We start from the raw sequence: 20379 nt of genomic DNA, 5'->3' as shown, positions 1-20379 counted from the left end.
AGGTCCCTCAGGTGGCCGGAAATGTGGCTTCGTCGGGGGATGTCCAGGATGAGTCGGGCGGAGGCGTTCTGAATGCGTTGGATTCTTTTCTGTAGCTTGGCTGTGGTTCCGGCGTAGAGGGTGTTTCCGTAGTCCAGTCGGCTGGTGACGAGTGCCTGGGTGACCGTCTTCCTGGTTTCGGTCGGGATCCATCGGAAGATCTTTCGAAGCATACGCAGGGTGTTGAAACATGATGACGTGACGGCATTGACTTGTCTGGTCATCGAGAGGGAGGAGTCCAAGATGAAGCCCAGGTTGCGTGCGTGGTCCGTTGGCTTGGGAGCGGTGCCCAGGGCAGGGGGCCACCAGGAGTCGTCCCAGGCGGAGGGCGATGGTCCCAGGATGAGGACTTCCGTCTTGTCTGAGTTCAGTTTCAGGCGGCTGTTCTTCATCCACTCGGTGACGTCTTTCATCCCTTCGTGTAGGCTGGTTCTGGCGGTGTCGGGGTCTCTGGTGAGGGAGAGGATCAGCTGGGTGTCGTCGGCGTAGGAGATGATGTTGAGGTTGTGTTGGCGTGCGATGGCTGCAAGAGGTCTCATGTAGACGTTGAATTTGAGATCTCATTTTCTGTAAGGAACAAATGAATGTCTATGCCGAGTAGCTACCAGAGGCCTCTGGGCCTAAAGACTTTTGGGCATCCCCACGTACTTGTTAGAGCACCCTGACCTGGCATAAGCGTATGTAATTAAGTTAGTAATTGTGGTTGCAATGCTGCTATAATATCTGAAGTTACACTGTTATATATTGTAGAACATGTGGTATATTGTTTTCTTCTCCTTACCTGCTCTGCCATGAGGTTGTTGGGATAAGGGTGGGGGGCGGTCGGAGTTACATAAAACAGAAACATTGCTGTACTCTATGTTTTTTTATTATTGATGCTGCAATATGTTTGTAATGCTTGCCTCTGTTTGCATATGATGATTCAATAAAAAAACATTTTTTTTTAAATAATAAACCCTGTTGGTTTAACAAAGATTGCTCTGATGCTCACAAACTGTTACTGATGGTGCTCAAAGCTCAGCCCAAAACTCAGTCCCTGATATCCTCTATATGTATTATTTATTTAAAAAAACACTTGAGATGAGAAAGAGGGAACTCAGAGAGGATTCTTTGTCAGACCTGATGCAGGTGTCAACTAAGGCTGACAGCAGCCAAAAGTGGGAAATAGTTAACCTCCCCTTATTCCGTGGGAATGGAGCCCATGACACTTTCTCCTACATCCCCCCTGAGAAGTAGATTGAACACTATGAGGGCATTTATGGTTCTGAGGATTGTGTTATCTCACATGACTTCCTAGCACCAATAATACAACAGTGTAACCTAGCATTTGATGTGGAGGAGGTTGGTTAGCAATTGAATGCATGACAGGCCACAAGGCCCCTGGTCCTGATGGGATCCTCGCTGATTTGTTTAAGATCTAACCGAGTCTGTGGGCCTGATATTAAGATGACTCTTTAATCTGGTTGTACATACTCATCTACCGTGCTCATGGTCCCAGCCCATTATCATCCTTGCATATAATAAGAGTTCCAGAGATCTTCCCTGTTGTTATAGGCCAATTTGTTTGATATACTAGTCATCAAAGTAATGGGCAGGGTGATTTTAAAAAAGGCCATGTTGTGGGCATAGGAAGGGTCTGTCCTTTCAGATTTGCAGTATGGCTTTTGACCAGGCCTGGGCTTGTGTTAACAGTGTATACATTTCTATATGCTGATCAGCAGGTACACAGTGGCAAAACCAGCGTCACTGTTTATTGCATACATGGAACTATCTTCTGCCATTGATAAACTGAAAAGATCTAAACTGTGGCAGGTCTTGCTGAATTTGGGCTTGGATACAGCCATTGTGTACTTACTTAGGGAGTTACATGGGGATAGGAGGGTGGTTGTCTGTTACAGAACAGATAGGTCTTTTTACCAGCTCCTTTTGCTTGAGGAGAGGTGTAAGACAGGGGTGATAATGGCCCCTTTTTTATATAATCTGTTTGTGAAAGATCTGGGGGCTAGGTAACTTGATAAGCAGTTTTACTGCCCTCGAATAGGTTCCGGCCAGATTCCTGCATTGTTATATGCAGACAAAACCGTTTTATTGGCAAGAACTGTCTTGGGCCTCCAGACATTCCTTGATGCAAATATAGTACATCACAGGTATTGGTGCTGGGACCTAATAAGACCAAGCTTAGATTTTTTCATGTTCGGGGCAATACGTTTTCTAGGGTCCAGACTTATTCCTATTTAGTGGTTGTTTTTGATGGATGGCCAGCACGGACATCTCTGGTTAAATCCAAGAGATTAGCTCTGTCAAGATCTATAGTTGCACCTTTCTCTTTTTCCGCTAGAATCGGTAGTAAACCACTGGGCGCTTTGATTAAGATATATCAGACCAAAACTCTTTCAGTAGCCAGGTATGGGGTTCTGTATGCGTTTGTTATCAGTTCCTTTTTTATCTCTGGTTCACAAAGAGTTAGGATTGCCCTATTTGTTGCATCTCATTGCCCTACGTCCCTTGATTTGGTGGCTCATTATCTGGGTGTGATCAGAAAATCATCTAAGTAGGGGGATAGTTAAGGCCTGCCTGGAGCTTCGTGGTTGGAGGTCAGTCAAATGGCTTGCGTATATCCGGGACACTTTTCTCAAACTAGGTAGGCCTGCCATGGTTGAGATGTCTTCTACTATTCTGAAAGCTCGACTCAGGATAACGTTGTGCTATGGAGAAAAACTGAGAGGGAGGAAATTGAGTTGGAGAACCCCTAGTCCCAGGACATTTATTGATTCTAACAGTTACCAGCATTGAACCTTATCTGTTTGGTACTTTTAATGTCCATTACCGATTCCTCCTTACCAGATTTAGGTATAACCATTTCAACATGTTGTTGACATTTCCTAAGCCCTGTGTGTGGGGCAGGAAATAAGTCTGCTCTTGTGACAACTTCTCTCCACAGGATCATCTGTATTTTGTTTTCTTTTGTGGATTTTATGACTACCCATGAAGAATGTTTTTATTTCCCTTGTTCAAACCCTAACATTTTGTCCTCCCTTATGTGTAGTAGTAGTAATAATCTTTATTCAGCAATTTTGTTCACCATAAAAGAGTACACATACATAAGAATATTCAATTCCCCCACTAAAACAATAAAATATGTACAGCATAAAAGTGTCCTGGGCTAAGGAATGCTCCACAGTCATTAATTCAGTAAGGAAAGCTTCGGTTACGTGCATCAGTCCATTGGTAGCCTAGAATGCATTTTCAGTAGCCGGGAGCGCGTCAGCCAAACACTACTCACAAATTTTGCCACTCCGCATATCGTGGTGGTGGATGATGAATCGGTAGTAAGTACACGTAGTGCCAGGCTATGACACCTCAGCCCCAGCTCCCTACATACAGGTTTCAGCCAGATTTTCCGTGCCGCTTTGTAGGCGGGGCAGGCAAAGAATAGGTGGGCCACAGTCTCCTTTGGTGCTGCACAACCTGGGCACGAACGCAAGGAGGCACCAGATTTGGACCACCTCATCATGAAATCATGCACCGGTAGCGTCCCGTACCTCAGTTTTAGATATAGCGCTCTATCTAAGGGTTTGGTTATCAGGTCAAGGAAGGGTTCCCATTTTTTCACCCATTTAAATTCCAAGAACCGATCCGTGAGTGAACCCCCATCCAAACCATTCAGTGCCACACTCTGTACCCAGTCCCAATATAGCCTTTTAATCACTTCCTTGGGCGGCGGCATTTGAGACTCCCATGCATCTCTTAGACCTAGTTTAAGGACTAGGTCTCTCACATTATTCAGCCATCCAATTTTTTTCCCGGTGTCGAGCAGTAAAAGGTCATCCAGCCCTTCAGCATACTTAGCAAGCTCCTCAGTCCTTCTTAAGCGGGTCCAGAAAAGCAATGGGCGTAGCCTCACCAAGTCCTTAAGGGCTCTTCTGCCCAAATCTAATCTCAGGGGGATCAACGGGGTGGAAGCTGGGAGGGCCACCACCTTCCTCAAAAAGGTATTTTCCGCTATGGAGAGGTCTGAAACATTTTCGAACCCCCAGAGCTCAGAGCCATATAATGCCGCCGGTAGTATCTGGCCCTCATAAATCGCCATGGCCGGGGAGACAGGTTTGCTACTTGACTCCCGAAGCTCCCTCAGGGTCACCCCAGATACTCTTTGGTGGCTAAGTAACATTTTGGCCAGGTGATCCTTCCAGGTCATTCGACTATTTATCCGAACTCCAAGATAGTCAAATGAGTCGACCATCTCCAGGGGAGCCCCATTTAGCAAAAAGTTATTTTTAAATCTTTTAGAGGGGGAAAATACCATCAGTTTAGTTTTCGAGGTGTTGATGATTAGGCCTCTATTAGTGCAGAAGGAACTAAATCGATTCAAGAGTTTTTGGAGCCCCACTGGGGATTTAGAAATCAATAAGGTGTCATCGGCGAAGAGTAAAGTGGGGATTCTTTCCCCCGCCAGGGATGGGGCATCCGACTCTTCCCCTTTCAGATGGTCCACCACTCCATTCACAAATAGGGAAAAAAGAGTCGGAGCCATAACACAGCCCAGGCGTACTCCCCTCCTCACAGGGACCCTATCCGTTAGTTGGCCCTGGGTGCCCCATCTGACCCTCGCATAATTCCCTTCATGGAGCTTTACGATTAAACTCAGGAGTCCACTGGGAAATCCCATCCCTCCTAGGATCTCCCACAATTTAGCCCGGGGGACCAGGTCAAAAGCTGTTTTGAGATCTATGAAGGCCATATATAAACTGCCTTTTTTGATGGTAACTGCTTTCCAATAGATAACAAAAAAGCGAAAGACCTGGTCCATCGTGCCTACCTTTCTTCGGAAACCCGCTTGGAGGTGGGAAAGTATACTAGCCTCCTCCATCCAATCGCCAACCCTTGAGATGATGACCCTGCCAACCACTTTCTGAATTATATCTATCAGACTAATAGGTCTGTAGTTGGCAGGGTCATCTCTTGCCCCCTTCTTGAACACTGTTACCACCTCGGCCCCCTTCCAAGATTCTGGCACCGGGTGCCCCCTAGCAATCAAGTTCATTATTGTGGCGATTAAATTGGACCAAGCCAGAGGATCCGCAATCAATAGGTCCCCAGGGATCCCATCCGGACCGGCCGCCTTCTTGGGGGTTAAATGTCTAATAGCCATTGCTACTTCAGGGGCCGTGAATGGGAGGTCGTCCACCCCTGTGGCATCCCCACCACCTAAACTTGCAACCCCGGGGCAATTTATCTCTTCGTTACCGCCATATAGGGCTAAAAAGTGATTAAACCATTGCTGGCTGGTTATGTGAGCTGCTAATGGTTGTGATCTCCCCTGCCTGCCTCTGTTAATCAGATCCCAAAAGAGGTTCGGGTTCCTCCTGCTGACAGCATTAGTTAGGTCTTGCCAATGCTGTTCCTCCCATTCACGTTTAGCCAGCGATAGTACTTTCCAGTAATCCTTCCTAGCCGCTCTAACTAGCAAAGGATCCCTAGAGAGTAGGGCTTTTGTCAGATTTTTCCTTTTGCCCTTACACTGGTCTGAATACCAAGGTTTATTTGAGATGGGAGGTATAGTGATTTTCCTATAACTTTTCCCCTTGGAGGTAAAGAAGTGACCAACTTGCTCAATTGTAGCTTTATAAGCTGAGTCAAGGGAAGTGTGCGGATTCATACTCATCTGATTTTCTCGATCCCAGCCCTCCAGATCCGAGCACAAGCCATCCACCAGGGATTTAATGGTCCCTAGATCGTCCTCCTTCAGGTTTGCCTTGTCCCATTTCAATCTGCGGTTGTTATTGTAAGGGATAATTTCTTTAGTTGTCTTTATAAGGGCATTCACCCTCCTATCTTTAGAAATGCCCCAGTTAAATTTGCTACACAGGGGGTTATGGGCGCTATCCTGACTTGGGAGCACCTCCATATCAATAAGGTCTGCCCACAAACTAACATCCATTAGGATGTAGTCAATTCGGGACGGCCCAGTAAGTCTATTGAAAGTCAGTGCACCTGACTGATCGGACATAGTCCTACCGTTGAGGGCTCTTAGCTTGTGATCCCTAGTTAGTGCATTAAGTTGGATTGCCCTAGCTGACCATTTTCTAATAGGGGGCAGGGACAGAGTTGGAATGGACCATTTTGAATCTTCATCTTCAATACCCAAGGGATCATCTCCGAGGAGGGGTTCAAACGTGCAGTTGAAATCCCCCCCCACAATGATTTTCGCTGTTGGAGGGCAGTTAGCTAAGGCTGAATCCAGAGCTGATAGAGTTGAAGAGGCGGTGTCCCCGGGTGCCCCTCTGGCGTACACGTTAAATAGATCAAGCCTGCATCCCTCTACGTGTCCTCTGGAGGAGAGATGGAGTATGTCACTACACTCCAAATCGTGGCGTGTGACCTCCCAGTCCAGATCTATTTTTATCCAGACCGTGAGTCCTCCCGCCGGTCTACCCTTCCCTCTACTTACTGCTGGCGAAAAGTGGGTGGTATATCCCGATTTATTTATGGGTAGTAGGCTCCAGGTTTCCTGAAACAGGCAAACATCGAACTTCTCGATGAATGAGTGCCATTCCGGTATATCCAGCTTCCTTTTTAACCCCGCTACATTCCAAGACAACAGGTTTATTACCCGTCGACCCTTGGGCACTTTGGTGTAGACCCCCTTGTTCCCCCCATCATTACCCACCGCGGTCATGTGGCTGCCCACCTCTTGAACCAAAGGATTAGGGTCAGCAGGGCAACTAGCCGTGCTGACCATACTCCCGGCCACCGCAGGAGCCTCAACAGCAATGTTGGTAATAGCAATTTGCGTTAAGTGGGGTCTATCTTGCCCCATATCTATACCACCACGAGATCGCAGAGCCTCCACACCAGGCAGATCAATTCTCTCCCCCCAGGACAGTGAACATCAATCACAATCTTCCAGCCCAGAGAGTTGTGAAAACCGGTTATAAGTATCCAGGGGGGTGAAGGGTCTTAGATGTTCCATCCTGGCGTTGTGGCTCATCGTATGTCTATGGGGCACTGTAGTCCAGGCAGAATGATCAGCCGCCAAGGCAAAATACTGCCCATACTGGGGATAAATGTTGCTGTAAGGCAAGGTAGGGGGTGGCCTATAGGAGTGGAACTTATTTGGGTATTTAGGAGGAGGGGCCTCTGTCCTGGGATAAAAATACGTTAGAGCCCGAGGGGTGATACAAGTGTCCCCATTTCCAGGTGGCCAGTTTACGATGTAATCTACTGCCCGGGGGTCTCTAAAGTTAACCACCACTAGGTCCCCCTCTATATCTTTTCATCTGCTACCCAGCCAGTTAATCCGTCTAACATGGACTATATCCCCATCTATATTGTGTGCTATGGGCCTATATGTCCTCAACCAATGAATGATTTTATTTTTGAGTTAATCATATCCCTACTTCTTACTATCAGCTAATGGGGGGACCCCAGTCAAAACCACCACAAAGGGCACTGCTTCTGGGGGAATTTCCACTTGCGGCACCTTTTTCCGTGGGTCTCTAGTATATCTACATTCCCCTTGGTCGTTCTGTTTATTACTTAGCGAGGCCTTTAAAACTGGCCCTTTAGGGTCACCACCCGTTTTAGTTACTGGTGTGTTTAGGTGTTTAGGAGGTGGTGGGTTCTGGGGGTTGGGGTCAGCCCTACCCTGGGGCTGTGTCTTGTGTTTGGTCGGCTGGGGTAGGGCAGTTGGCGTTTTAACAGCAATAATAGCGGGAATCCTGGCCGGAGGTGTAGGAAGCGCGACCCCACTCCCCTGGGCTTTGGTAAGAGCAACAATGCTGTTTATAGCAGTCTCCAAAATAGTCAATCTAATTTCCACCTTTTTGATGGTCTCATTAATAGGTAAAAGGAGAGATCTTAGCAGAAACTAGTGCTGCAACACCAACGTTGCTATCAGAATCCACGGCCTGTATAGCTACTTCAGGTGATCTAGTTTCCAACGGCGGTGCTACAGCCAGTGGAAGATCCGGCCCCTCTGCTAGGACACTCTCAATTAGAATGGGAGTTTTTAGCCCTTTACCAAAATCAGAGTGCAGGATTTTAGCTTTACCCTGGACCACCCTTGATTTCCGCCTTTTTTTACTTGGTGGTGGGCGATGAATCTGGGCAACAACTAATTGCTTGGATTTCTGTTTCCTAGACTTGGCTGTGACAGCATTGCGACCGGGGCTAGGGGTGGGGGAGACAATTGTAATTGTATCCGAAGGCAAGCAAGGTGTGGGAGTAAGATCACGGAGCAAAAGAGGAACACCTTCTTGACTAGCAATATCCCCACTCATGTCTAGTGAGTCTCCCTCCCGGGTCAACCCAAGAGGAGTACTGTCAATGAGGGGGTCTGTTTTTCATACTATCTACTGAGCGACGCCGCTCAGCCCTACGCTCAGCAAGAATAGAGTCCTTATCACCCTCACTCGGAACCTTGGGAAAGTAGTTGTCCAAAGACCCATTGCGTAGTCTTCCTTTCTTACCCGGGGTTTCCTCTTCTGTCAACATTACCACGTTTGACGGGATACACCACAGACCTGCAGATGTTAAGGGATAGGCCCAGCCCAGCCTACTCAGGCCTCAGAGGGCCCGCCCTTTGCCCGGGCTTCGCCCCGAGCTCCGTCCCGCGCGCGTCCCGCTGCGCGAGACAGATATAATAATTATATACTCCTAGGTAAAGGGGGAGGCGGGGCCGCTGCGGGAAGAGGCTGCAGGTGTGAGAACTGCCTCGCAGTCCCGCAGCGGTGTGGGCGGTGAGGGCGGGTTCCTCCTCTGACGGCAGCAGCTCCCTCAGCACAGCCGTGTCCCAAGCAGCAAAAGGGGGTCCAGTTCCACAACGATCCTCACGGGAGCAGCCCAGCACTCAAACAGGTCAGCCCACAACTCGAACTGAGTGGCACCCGCGCAGCGGGTGCTGCGAAAGTTAATACTGCACCAGGCGGGGGGGTGGGGCTGCTGTGGGAAGAGGCTGCAGGTGTGAGAACTGCCTCGCAGTCCCGCAGCGGTGTGGGCGGTGAGGGCGGGTTCCTCCTCTGACGGCAGCAGCTCCCTCAGCACAGCCGTGTCCCAAGCAGCAAAAGGGGGTCCAGTTCCACAACGATCCTCACGGGAGCAGCCCAGCACTCAAACAGGTCAGCCCACAACTCGAACTGAGTGGCACCCGTGCAGCGGGTGCTGCGAAAGTTAATACTGCACCAGGCGGGGGGCGGGGCCGCTGCGGGAAGAGGCTGCAGGTGTGAGAACTGCCTCGCAGTCCCGCAGCGGTGTGGGCGGTGAGGGCGGGTTCCTCCTCTGACGGCAGCAGCTCCCTCAGCACAGCCGTGTCCCAAGCAGCAAAAGGGGGTCCAGTGCCACAACGATCCTCACGGGAGCAGCCCAGCACTCAAACAGGTCAGCCCACAACTCGAACTGAGTGGCCTCCCTTATGTATCTACAGCTACTTCCAGATGTACACACAACTTATGCTGTAGCTCGCTTTCTCTTCTCATCTTTGAAGAGGAGCATGAAAAATGTATTTGAGTGTTTTACGCTCTCTTTGGGGAAGTCAATTTTACACATAATTTACTTTATTGTGTTTCATTTTTTTTATGTTTTTAAATCATATCATGATTATTTATCTTCAAACTTATGTACTATGTGCCTCACTGATGTGTCAATAGCTGGATACAAATACTGTAGTATTCTATATTCGGACTGTTGTTTGTACATTTTTACTGTAGGGTCATAAATGCAGGCCTTGTTTTAGGCATCACTGATTTTACCGATTATTATAATCCCCTCCCCCAATATGTATTTTAGGTCTTTCTCAGGCTTCTAATGTTGTATAATGATTATTGCTAAAACAATGTAGTCTAAACTATGGATTTGGAAGAAATTTGTTTTTTTACCGTTTGATGTATGTACTTATGTTTTATATACTTTTATGGCCTTGTTAGACTGAATAAAGTTACTTTGACTGACTAACACTTAATCTCCCCATGGCAGCGACATTTGCTATTGGTTGCCCATCAACCTCCCAACCGTTGCTGCTTGCCCACGCTGAACTCCCATTGAACTGATTCCCTCTTACCCCAGATCCCTTCCTCCCCCAACTCTGATTTTGAGATTTGTACTTTTTGTGCAGTTTTAGGTAGCACCAACTCCAACAGAAGCACCAGTTACTTTTGTGTGCGCTTTTATATAGTGCCAAACAACACGCTAAGGTATTGGATCACTTTACATTAGCACCAGTTACTTTACACAAGGACACATTCATTTTTGTAGGCATAGGGAGATTAAGTGATTTGCCCAGAATCAAGGATGTTTAGTCGACATCGAAACTCAAACCCGGTTTTCCAGCTAAGTAGTTTCAGCTCTGGCTCTCACACCACATCCTCTCCCAAGAGGATGCCACATCGTCTCCATAGCCTTGACCTCAGTTCCACAATCTGTGCTTACGGGCAAATCACTTAAGTTCCTAATGGCTGCTTGCAATTGTTGTTAGTTGCCTGTCCACATCCAGACCATCGCTGCTTGCCCCCGCTGAGCTCTGTTGCACAGACCGCCTCCTCCACCGGCTCTACTTTTCACATTTTATTGTGTGCAGTTTAATGTAGTACTAACATCACCCGAAGGTATTGGAAAACTTTAGATAAGAACCAGTTACTTTTTTTTATAAAGTTATAAATTGCGCAAACAGCACCCGAAGGTATTAGAGCGCTTTACATTAGCACCAGTTACTTTTTTGTGTGCAGTTTTAGATAGCACCAACACTATCCAAAGGTATTGGAGTGCATTACATTAGTGCCAGTTACTTTCTTTGTGCAGTTTTATATAGCATCAACACCACCTGAAGGTCAAGTCAAGTCAAAACAGCTTTATTCGGTGTGAAATGTACATTCATAAAAGCATACTTATAAAAACCATTAATAAAGGTATTTGGGTGCTTTACATTAGCACCAGTTACTTTACACAAGGATACATTCATTTTTGGGGGCATGGAGAGATTAAGGGCCTGATAACGATATTGGCGGGCTAGCATACCAAGTCAAAATCCATGAATTACAATTCCATTATATCCAGGCTTATGACGGAGTATCCCATCCATCAAAAACACATTTTTTTTTTTGCATGATCCGATGGTATAGGAGCGCATGCTCTATCCTTTGCGCTGCCAAAGCTCGAACACGAGCCGGTGGTATTGGAGCATTTTAAATGCTCACCAGTTACATTCCACAATGGCAAATTCATTTGTGACGCTGATCCGGCTTCAAGTAAGGTCTTTTTTTACCCTTTCATTGATGCTTCCTCTCGCCCTCTCCCATCATTGCCTGCCCATCTCCCCATCCAATCCTGCTTCCCAGCTTGAGACATTCTCCATTACCTCCCTCGTCATTGCTGCTTTTTTGTTGTACGATCCAATGGAATTGGAGCTCTCGCTCCGTCATTCGTCTTGCCATCGTCTCCCATGTACACATACACACATGCCACTAAAATGCATGTGAGTGTACATAAACAAATGCATTTCTTAAAATGTTGTTAAAACATGAACAGCACTTCTTAATTTTTTTGCACGATCCAATGGCATTGGAGTGCTCGCTCTGTCCTCCGTCTTGCCATAACACGAACATGAGTCAATGGAATTGGAGTGCTTTAAGGTGTCACCAGTTACATTCCACAATGACAAATTAATTGTTGTCGCTGATCCTGCTTCTATAAAGGTATTTTTTCCTTCTTCATTGTTGCTTCCTCTCACCCTCTACCATCGTTGCTTGCCCATCTTTCCATCCCCCCCAGCTTCCTTGCTTGATCCGTCCCCCCACTACCTCTCCCGTCACTGCTGCTGTTATTTTTTTTTAAATGTTTGCATGATCCGATGGTACTGGAGCCAGCGGTGGCCCCTCCATTAGGACCAAGGAGCGTCACCCCACTGCTGACAGCCAGCAGATGCAAACATGAAAAATAAAATGATAATAAAACAATTTTATTATCATTTTATTTTTCATCGCTGTCACTGAGATGAGTCTTGGGGGCAGGGCCATCCTGATGGATAGCAGCAGGGAGGAGGAGTGGTGGGCACTGCAATTCCGCATGTTGGTTTGGCCGGCCAAACAGACATGCACACTTGAATATCTCCAACCCAATCTGTGTTGCTGAATCAGATGGAGAACAGGCACAAAATCCCTGTCCCTGAATGAGCATCAAAACAGTCTGCTCAGACTAATCCCAGTGCTTCTCTCATGCTGGGTAATAAAATTACCAGGATGAAAGCAGCCTCTGGATTGACTTAGTGGAGTCTGGGAGCCTGTGTGAATCAGCCGGAGGGATAGGAGCAGAGGAGCAGTCTCCTGCATTTATGTGTTTGACAAACTCAAAGTGTAAAATACAACTCTCTTGCCTGCCTCCTTAATTAGGGTAGGCAGAGGCATTGACAGAGAGTAGGCTGCCCCAACGACTCTCATTAGTCAGCCTGCTACAGTATTTATTGTATCAGACAGGAGCATGGTAGTGTTTAATCAATCCAGCCAGACATGTGCTTTTCAGGCACTATGAGGTTGCATCCTAGGCCAGCACGACAGAAGTATTTACAGGCCTGACTTTCTAGAGTGCTTGTCATTCCAAGTGCCCTTTCAAATTCTCTCAGACATTTTGAGCAGGGGCGATATGGTGAGCTAGAAGGGGCTGGGACATTAACACTCTCAAATAGACTCAGGCATGCGAGGTGATGGTGACCGTCTTTACCAGCCAGTGGCAGGCCGGGGGACCCACTGCAAGCTTGTCTATTAAATGCTGGACTCCTCTTTTACAGTGGAAGATGTGACAGAGGTAAGAAATATGTGCAAACCAATGGGGTTCTCATCCTACCTGCTCTGCACTGTCATGTTGTGTGTAGAATTGCTGTTGAAATGTGGGTATGAAGTGCGGAGGAGGGATAGGGACGGTGTGCTGATTATGCTGGTGCTAAAATGCACGCTACTGGTGCTGTATTGTATGGTAGGAATGCCTGTAAGACAGTCTAGCTACAGGCATTGAGCCTTGCTGAGCGATCATTGAGCACTCCGGAGCAGTATGCATAGAGGTCACAGGGAGCACTTTGTAGATTAGTGGGCCCTAGGCTCACATGCTAATGAAATAATGACGCAGACACTGTGGTAATGCTTAGTGAACTGGCCACAAGCACGTGCACATGGGCCCTTTTACTAACAGGCCGACATCACTCGTGATGCCTATGGTTGATGGGTGTGGGGGTGTGTGTGTGTGTCCAGCCCTCGAGAGAGTGGCTGGAAAAACTAGTGCCTGCTGAGACACTGGAACAAGCCAGCAGGACACTACATTCCTCCCAAACTTAAAACAAAACAACGTCCAATCTGTGCGAAGGAAAGAAAACAACGAAAACACCACAGTCTTGAGAGGCAGTACACAAGACAATGGTGGACAGGTGCAGATGGGAGCACTCGGGCATCTTGGCACATGTCCATAAGTTAACCAGCTACCACTGGGCACTAATACTGTGTAGACCGAATCTGTGTGCATCAGGAGCGTAAGTGAAACCCATCTGCAGTGTCTTGTCTTGGGGCATCTGTTTTGTTTTTTTAAATAATTTTTATTGTGCAGCTTGAAAACAACACCAATATAGAGAAAGAAGCAAAACAGTACTATATGACAAGATTGACAAAAATAAAAATATCACATTTGATTAGAGGCAGACCGAAAAAATAACAGAAAAAGGAACCAGAAGAAAAATAGGTAAGTAAATAATCCTGCAATGCAGTTGGGGAAAGGACTCGGTGAGCTAGTCTCTGAGCCAAACCACCACTGGAGCCCAGATCTTCTGGCCTAACTCCCGCCGCCTTCTACCCCTCCTCTGACAGACGGCAGATTCTAAATAATAATGAGCCAGAAACCTTGCTCTCCAGTTAATAAAAGTTGGGGCATCCTTGCTAATCCATTCTGATGTAATGCAAAGCCGCATTATTGACATAGCTATAAATAAGAGGGCAGACGCATGGCTAGATCTCATGCACACATCTGTATTTTCACAACCAAATATTACTACTTCTGGTGATAGTATAACCGAAATATTAAGTCTCGCATTGATAAACAGTTCTACTTCTTGCAAAAATAAAATCAGTTTCAGGCAAGAAAAGAACATGTGAACATCATTAGCTGCCACCAAACCACATCTGGGGCAGCAATTGCCCCCGCTGCCTTCCCATTTAGAAATTTTGGCCGGAGTGTAGTACAAATCAAGTAACGCCTTGTAACATTGAGATCGAAGACTACCAGATATGAGCATTTTGCTTGATAGAGCTAGGGCCCGAGAAATATCAAGCCCGGTCTTACCCAGCTTTAACTCCCACTTAGCATTCTGAAGAGGAAGGTCGTCAAGAAGACCAGAGAGCGAGTGCTGATAAATAATCCCCATCTTAGAGCGCTTAAGAATCAGTTCCATTAACACATTCTTTTCAAACAAAGTTAATAATTGAAGCTTCGATTTTTTAATATAACTTCGAATCTGTAAGTATTTAAAGAACTCAGATGTGTTAAGAGAGAAGTTATCCTTTAAGAAGAGAAAAGAAGCCATTGTTCCTTCGGACCCGAGATCACCCAATATCTTTAAGCCCTGCGCCCCCCACTGAAATGTGACCTGATCTTGAAAAATAGAAGGGAGAAGTCTGGCAGCCGATAGTGGTGTGTAATAGTTAATGTTAGGATTGCCCATTTCCGGCTAATCTTCCGCCAAACGGAAAACATTACTTGAATACCCTTGAACTTAGTTTTCTTGTAGTAACTAGATTCGAGGACCTGTAAAAGGATCCCTTTTGCATCGTCCCCTAGTCCAATTTCAAAAATGGATGGTCTACAGCAAGGTGGGACCACTGCTCTGTCTCCAAATACTGGTCTTGGGGCATCTGGGCACTGTGATGACAAGTCATGCCAGGGGCGCCTCAGTCTCTCGGTGCTTTGCAGGTGTAAGGTTCCACCCTGGTGATGAGTTGCTCCTTCACTAGATAGCCTGAATCACATGGCATTGATGATGTGATTGCCATTAGACCTGGACGACAGGTGGCGATGATTTGCTTGGAGCAAGGGTGACTGGAGGGACTTCATAGCCACGTAGCACGGTATATTTGCTAGTGCCATTCTTCTCCCTTATCATCTGTGGTCACGGGCAGGGATGCCATCTGACTCAAACTGCTGATGCTCAGGAACTAACGGGCGCACTGGGAAGAATAGGGGCAAAGGCGCTTGCTGGTGGCTTACATGTGGTTCTCCCATTGAGCTGTCTCCAGGGACGTTGCATCGCCTTGGCGGCTGTCTTGTGTCTGCAGGTGCCCTCTTGTATTGGTGTGAGTCTGCAGTCTGATCCCCTTGTTGACCTCTCTAGTGCTTCTGTGGTTGTCCGGTTCTTCAGGGTAACAGGACTGCCACTCTCCTTTCCTTTACGATGCATTACTGTGCCACATTTTCTTATTCATGCTGCGGTGGAGTGCGGCTCTCCTCATGCCTGTAATGGTCCAGTGTGTGACACAGTCTTAAGCCAGTGCAGGGGTGTAGGAAGGTAGGATCATTCTAGCATGGTTACCCCCACTTTTTGCCTGGTGTCTGTTGTTTTTGACTAGTCTGACTGAAATCCTGCTAATCAGGACCGCAGTCACTGTGCTTCCTCCCTAAATTTGACATGGTAAGTACTTCTGTACCTCCACAATTGGCAACTGGGGTCACCCATGGGCTGCAGCATGTATTTTGCCACCCATTAGAGACCACTCAAACTGTGACTACAGGCCTGCTATTGCAGCCTGTGTAAGCTGGTGCTAGCACCACTTGCGACAGATATAATTTTCCTTATATCTCAGGAAGCAACACTTAAAACCCATGGCAGGCCTTTCAATCCTGAAGGCAGGGTGCTGGGTTATAAGTGAGAGGGTGCCCCTACATGGGCAGGACACCCTCTTCAAATCCCAGAGTCAATTATTCAGTCTTTGTAAGTGTGGTCAGCAATTTCAATATATAGAGTGGACATGTGTCATTACACGATAACTAACCATATAGTAGCTATGCTGCACCTAGGCATGTTTCATATCAAACATGTTGGAATAATACCCCAAACCCATTACTGGTGTTGGAGGTATGATTCCATGCACTGGGGGCTTCTCTGGTAAGCCCCCAGCACACCTAGTAACAGCCTTCCAGGGTCTGCCAGCAAGCTAGTGCTGCTATTGACCCCGGACACGATTATGCACTCAAGCTGCTGAGCTGAGCTCAAGCAGGGAAATGAAGAACGATAGGCTTCCTGTCACAGGGAGGTGTGAGCACCTCCCAGACAGAACTTAGATTCATATGTAGGTAATCACTATTTAGCGATTTTTAAATACCGAATTTTACCGATTCGGTATTTGAAAATCGGTAAATAGTATGTAGGTAATAATTCGGTAAATTTTACCGAATCAGTAATATTCGGTATTACCGATTCGGTATTTACCGATTCAGTAATACCCATTCATTCCTATGGGTCTGGAGGCCCATAGAAATGAATGGGAAGCCATTTACTATTGCCAATTTGGTAAATACCGAATCGGTAATAGGGGGAACATATCCAAGGGTGGCAGGGTGTCACATTGACACCCTGTTGCACCCCTGAATCGTGCATGTGTGCACATGTGGCACACATGCATGCCCTAAGGGCATGTATGTCTGCCACATGGCACTGGCAAAAAAATGCTTTTTTAAAGGTATTAGGTATTTACCACCAACTTATAGTTGGTGGTAAATAATGAATCCTGAATGCAAAAATGCACTCACTTGAGTGCCTACTTTTTTTTTTAAAACAGTTCTTTATTGAGATTTTAACATTTTATCCCACCACCGCCCCCACCTCCCCCCCACCCTCCAATAAAGGCAAATAATTTTATAAATAAATACATAGTCCGATATACGCATAGTTTGAACATGTAACATATATATATATTTTTTTTTCCCCTTTTTTCTTCCCCTTCCCTTCTTAAACTGAACATAGCGAGTAATTATTTGGGACCAGATAAACAAGACAATTAATAATCACAGTAATACATTAGATAAACAAGTTAAGCCGTCTATCATAGACCATCCATCCAATGACTTAATGGGTACCAAATTTTTAAACTCCTCTTTTTTTTTTTTAAACCTTTCCTGCCATAAATTGCTTTCTCCAGACTATAAGTCGAGAGTAGTCGAGCCCGCCACTGTTGAAAGGATGGTGGAACCTTATCTAACCACCCAGATGTTAGGCAAATTCGAAACACGGCCATAGAAACAAACAAAAAACACTTTATGTTATCCGGATGGTTCTCGTTATCTAGCCCCAGAATTATTTCTGCAGTTGCAATTTCTATTTTAGTCTCCATTACTTCAGAGAGAAAGATAGATATCTCTCTTCTAATAGCGCATAATGCCCCACAAGTGGCAAGCATATGGATTAAGTCTACGTCTGGCATCAAACATCTGGGGCAGAAGGTCCCTTTACCAGGGCTCCATTTAGCTAGTTGATAAGGAGTATGATATAATGAAAAAAAGGTTTTATAAAATTGGGCATATAACTTTGAGGACATTAATAGCGATTGGGACATTTGAAATGAATTCTGTATAGCTAAACTTGATAGCCCGAGTTTACCCTGCCATTTTAGTATATTTTTATCCATATCATCCGGAACGCCAGTCATTAGATTATTATATAGTACCCCAATTTTAACATTACTACATTGTACAACTATTTCTATTCAATCATTTTCAAGCATAGCCATACCTCCTCCCCCCTTTTTCAAGATAAAATCCCTCACCTGTAGATATTTAAAAAAGTCCCTGTGTTCCAGGCCATATTTATTTTTTAGAGATTCAAATGACATAAAGCCAGCTGGCTCATAAAGACAGCCGACTTGTACTATACCAAATCTAATCCACCGTGTCATACATGAATCCGAGAAAATCTCTGGGAGATTTTGATTAGTTATAAAAGTTGTGTAATACGAAAATCGGCCTAGCCCTAAATGTTTACGAATCTGGCTCCAGGCAGCGTAAATTCCCGATAAAGTTTTAAACCGCACTTTCTTAAAGTGGCAGTCATACGTCAGTCGCCACAAATGTGCGCCTGCCAAACTACCCAGAATAAGTTCCTGAGGCGATGGGACTGATCTCTCTGTAGTATCCTCACGGTTAATCTTAAGCAATAAATTACTGTATTTAAGAATTGTTGCCCACCAGTACATTTTTAAGTTGGGGAGTGCCAGGCCACCTCTATCTATCGGTAGGGTAATACATTTATTAGCTCTACGAGTTTTCCCATAGTTCCAAATAAATTGGGAGAAAATTCTATCAATTTCCTTAAATAATAATGGTTCAAAATTCAAACAAATAGTGCACGAAAAGTATACAAATTTGGGAAGATATAGCATTTTTATTACATTACACCTGCCTATGATTGTTAGATGCAAATTATGTAATTTATTTAAGCCTTTTTCGGTTTGTTTGATTAGGGATCCATATTAAGTTTAACCAAGTTATTTAGATTAGCAGTGAGATTGACACCCAAATATATTGCTTTGTCCGTTACTCTATCATCCACAAAATTACATTTATTATTGATTATAATTTGGGTTTTAGATTGGTTTAGTTTATACCCCGAGATTTCCCCAAATTTATTTGCCTCTTTTTCCATTTCCTCCACAGATTTATTCGGATCGGCTGTCACGATAGCAATATCATCAGCATACGCTAAAGACTTAGTATCACCATTAGATGTCTTTATGGAAGTTATAGATGTATTTTCTTCCAGTCTGTGGATAAACGGATCAATAAAAATGGCAAATAACAGCGGGGAGCACGGACAACCCTGCCTTGTACCTCTTGTTACTTCAATTGAAGCGGAATTTTCACCATTAATCGAGACCACGGTTTTTGGGTTGACATACATCTTACGTACCGCGTTGATAAATACCTCCCCAATCCCACTCTTTGACATGGCGGACCATAAATATTCCCAGGAGACCCTATCAGAAGCTTTTTCGGCGTCTAAGAGAATTATTGCCATAGGGTCTCCTGTTACTTCCGCCATGTCAAAGAGTGTGATCACCCTCTGAATATGATCTGTGGTGGATCTACCGGGAACAAATCCATGCTGCCTGACGGAGATTATTTTATGGATAACCGGGGCTAGTCGAGTAGCTAATAATTTGGAGTACATTTTTGCGTCATTATTTATCAAGGTAAAAGGACGGTAAGCCCCTAGTTCAGTCGGATCGTTGTTTTTTTTGGGAAAGACGATAATTTTAGCCTTGTTCCAAGATTCCGGTGCATGCCCCCCCTGAAATACCTGTATTATAAGTTTGGTCATAATTTCTTTTAATGGCTTATGAAATTTAGCGTAGAATTCCATTGGAATTCCGTCTAAACCCCTAGCTTTACCAGCGGGTAGGCTATTAATAGACAGAAGGATTTCAATCCAACATGGTATTTCTTCAAGTTTTTCTATGTCAGTCTTAGGTAATTGAGTCCCTGTGCCATAGTCCAAATATTCATTTATTTTAGATTGATTCTTCCCGGTCTCGGTGTAAAGATCCTTGTAATAATTATGAAAAGCTTCCCTAATCTCTTTTGGCTCGTTAGTAATACCTTTAATGGGATCTCTAATTTTAGTAATTGTATTATTACTAGTCTGCTGTCTGGTACGGACAGCTAGTTGATGTCCTACCTGTTCGTTAAGCTCGTAGATTTTCTCTCTGTTCATGGTAGCTTTTAATACAGTTTTGGTAGTTAGTATTTCTGTTATTACATTTCTTGCGATTGCCACTCTTCTTACAGCTCCTTCTATGTCTGCGTCATTCTGTACAGCAGTCATCAAATCTTCCTCTTTGCTGAGGAGATTATTTTGTAATTTGATTAGTTCTTGTTTAGCTTCTTGGTTATGCCTGATCGAAAATCTAAGGGTTTCTCCCCTTACTCCGGCCTTTAATGTATCCCAGACAACCTCTAAAGGAGCACTGTAAAGGTTATTAATTAAAAAGTCTGGGATCCACATTTCCATCATATTGCAGTATTTGGCATTAGTCAATAAAGCTCTTTCAAATGTCCAATTACTGCGTGCACTTAAGTGAACCCCCATTTCTACAGTAATAATTAATGGATTATGGTCAGAAAAAACCCTTGGTAAGCGAGCAACTGAACAAAAAGGTAATATGAAATTAGACACAAAAAAATAATCAAGTCTGGAAAATGTAAGATGAGGGTGTGAAAAAAAAGTATACCCAGGATTGGTTGGAAATGTCATCTCCCAACAATCGGAGATACCGTGGGTACTACAGAAATCGTTAAGAGCATTAAATGTTTTAGGTTTTCTACCAT

This window comes from Lissotriton helveticus, chromosome 10 (assembly GCF_964261635.1).
Source record: "Lissotriton helveticus chromosome 10, aLisHel1.1, whole genome shotgun sequence".
NCBI lineage: Eukaryota > Metazoa > Chordata > Amphibia > Caudata > Salamandridae > Lissotriton > Lissotriton helveticus.
Note: the sequence above shows the minus strand (reverse complement) of the source record.